The sequence below is a fragment of the Galleria mellonella genome, unplaced genomic scaffold, assembly GCF_026898425.1.
Source record: "Galleria mellonella isolate WM207_F2 unplaced genomic scaffold, CSIRO_AGI_GalMel_v1 utg83, whole genome shotgun sequence".
Taxonomy (NCBI): Eukaryota; Metazoa; Arthropoda; class Insecta; order Lepidoptera; family Pyralidae; genus Galleria; species Galleria mellonella.
The window spans coordinates 4942968-4945730 of NW_026442162.1; the positions used below are offsets into that span (position 1 = coordinate 4942968).

Consider the following 2763-nt stretch of genomic DNA (forward strand, 5'->3'; position numbering starts at 1 on the left):
GGCTAAGCATACCTTAGAAAGACGAGGTCATGACACTATTATAATAATAATAATTTACAGGGCTTTATAGGAACAAGTGAAGAAAGGTTCTTGAGTGACGACCCTGTAACAACAACATTGTCTTCTCTTGCCCGCCGGATGATGTGTCGGCGGGCGAGGTAGGGGTCTCGGGGCGTACCCCATTACCCCGGCTTCTACTCCGGAGGCGACGACCTCAGGGTCACTGGGTATGCAGCCGGCATACACTGTTGGTATGTGTATGCCGGCGTGGTGTCGATGACTCTGTAAGGGCAAACGTAGGATGACTTCTCACTAGATGGAGTGACGACCTGAAATGCATTGCAGAGAGTCATTGGATGCAGGTGGCTCAGGACAGTTCCTTATGGTAGTCTATGGGGGAGGCTTATGTCCAGCAGTGGACGGATAATGGCTGGAATGATGATGATGATGACACAGAGCAAGTTATCATTATAAGTTATCTACAGCGTTATAAATTGCGTCTTCAATTCTGTTATGAATTTTTTACTTTTGATCAGAAGGCTTTTGTGATGCGATGAGTTTTTATCGATGAGTTTAGTTTCCAGTAGTGAACGGATAATGGCTTAAATTAATTTTTTTATACGACTTAGAATGGCAAACAAGCTGACGGCCCACCTGATGGAAAGTGGTAATCGTCGCCTATAGACATGAGTAGTACCATGGACATAACAGTACACACACATACTGTTTCGCCCATGATACCCCCAATGCGTTGCCATTCCTGAGGACTCAGGTGTTATTCCTCTGTACCCTGTAAATTCATACTATATCCCACCATTCAAACCGAAACACAGCCATGCAAACACAACTGCTTCACGGTAGAAACACGTACGGGACAGAGGTGCGCAAGCAAACGACTTCAGTACAAAGTTTCCCTCTGGTTAAATAAATACCTTCGTCGATTCGAATTAGATTCGAACCCGCATCTGCTACCCAACTGAAAGTGTAGATCGAGCGTCGCATTAAAAATTGAAAAGATAACCTTCTGGCTCGTCGGAATTTAATTGAATAATTAATTTAATTCATTTATTCGATTCCAAATACAGGACTGCTCTGTGTTAATATTTTAAAACTCACAATAATGTATGTAGTTATATATATATATATATATATATATATATATATATATATTTGTATTAATATTTGTATGTAGCTATTTACTGTTTACTGCTGTAATCTTTTGGAGAAAACAATAAAGAGTATCTATCTATCTATCAATTAGACTGGAAAAAAATGTTTTTATACATTTATATTTGTGTATTGTAAAATAAATAAATCCAATTATAACTATTATAAATTCAAAAGTTTGTAAAAAAAGATGGATGTGTTTTACTTTTTTACGCCAAAACTAGTGAACGAATTTGAATTAAATTTAGTAAATGGATAGGTTTCTTTTTGATGGAAGATAATGAAATGGCAACTCCGCATGCGTTAACGGTATACACGGGCAGGGCACCAGTGAGGGAACTACGTGGAAGTCGACCTAATAGAGCATATTGCCAGCAGTCAATTAAAGAGCAGACTCCCTGGTTAAAACTGCTGCTCAACAAAATTATATTCTACCCTCATATCTTGTCTCTCGTTAAGCGAGAACTTAGAGAAAAATTCCTCAAAACATTACAACAGTTTTACTCAGAAACCAAAACCGTAAGTATAGCTAAGAAATTTTTACCAGATATTAAAAAAAAGCACATAAAATTTTAAAGCCAGTGAGGATAGACAATTACTCACTTTTTGACTGGACACGAGGGAAATAGATCGTGTTTAAATAGATTTAAAATGATTAATTCTCTAAATTGTACTTGCGACCACCAAACTCCGCAAACCATTAAATACGCACATTCTTACAGAATGTAGTAGATTTAGTAGTAGTAGTAGTAAGTAGTAGGGCACCAGTGAAGGATGATAGATGAGGATGAAGCAGGTCAGTTAGCCCATCGTGACGAATTCAACGAAAATTGTTCACGATAGTTTCCAGGGAGACCATGTGGAGGTCGACCTAATAGGGTATACTGTGTAAAACAATAGGGGTGTCAATCTCCATTCCTAACAATCCCTTTCCCCCCACTAAATAATATTAGGTTATAACCTGAGTAGGTTATACACGAGTGTGAAGCAAATTAAAAAAAAATCTGTCTAAACTTTAGAATTCATAATAGGTATTAATAGAATAAAGCAGTTACATATGAATTTTGGAACTATTGAAAGAAATCCTTAAACCATACATTAGGTAATGGTTAATAATCATTAAAAAATAGTGGATTTCGGTTTATTGGGATGTTATGGAATGTTTTTGTTAATTACGAGCCCTGCCGAAGCAGAGCTATCAAAAAATTGAGTAAGACTCATTTGAGTGTTCCCGTCCACGGAAATCTTTAGTAAAAGGCGAAAGATTTATCCGTTTTGAAGGGAAACCAGAGATAAACATATATTATCTAGCACCAGAAGTCATCAAAACAGAAAGTATCTTAATATCGCGTTGTAGAGAAAACGTTATTGCAAACAGCGACATCTAGGGGTTGCGCTGTGTTACTTTACTCTTTGTTAACATGTATCTTCATAATTTATGTTAGAATAGGAATTTAAATTTATTTCATTAATTTGTAGGTACAATTAAATTTTAACCAACTTTAATTAGGTCATGTAAAGTTAAGAGAAGGATTGACTGAAAATTAGCGCTGTGCACATTGCACAGGGACACTCACACAATCTGCTGAACCAATT

At 36.9% G+C, this 2763-nt stretch overlaps 1 non-coding gene across 1 annotated transcript; it reads right to left on the bottom strand.

Moving 5' to 3' along the window:
• Positions 1-2344: 2344 nt before the first annotated feature.
• On the bottom strand, positions 2345-2462 carry LOC113517122 (U5 spliceosomal RNA). Its single transcript, XR_003402258.2, has one exon. It is a non-coding gene; the product is annotated as a U5 spliceosomal RNA (small nuclear RNA).
• Positions 2463-2763: the final 301 nt, after the last annotated feature.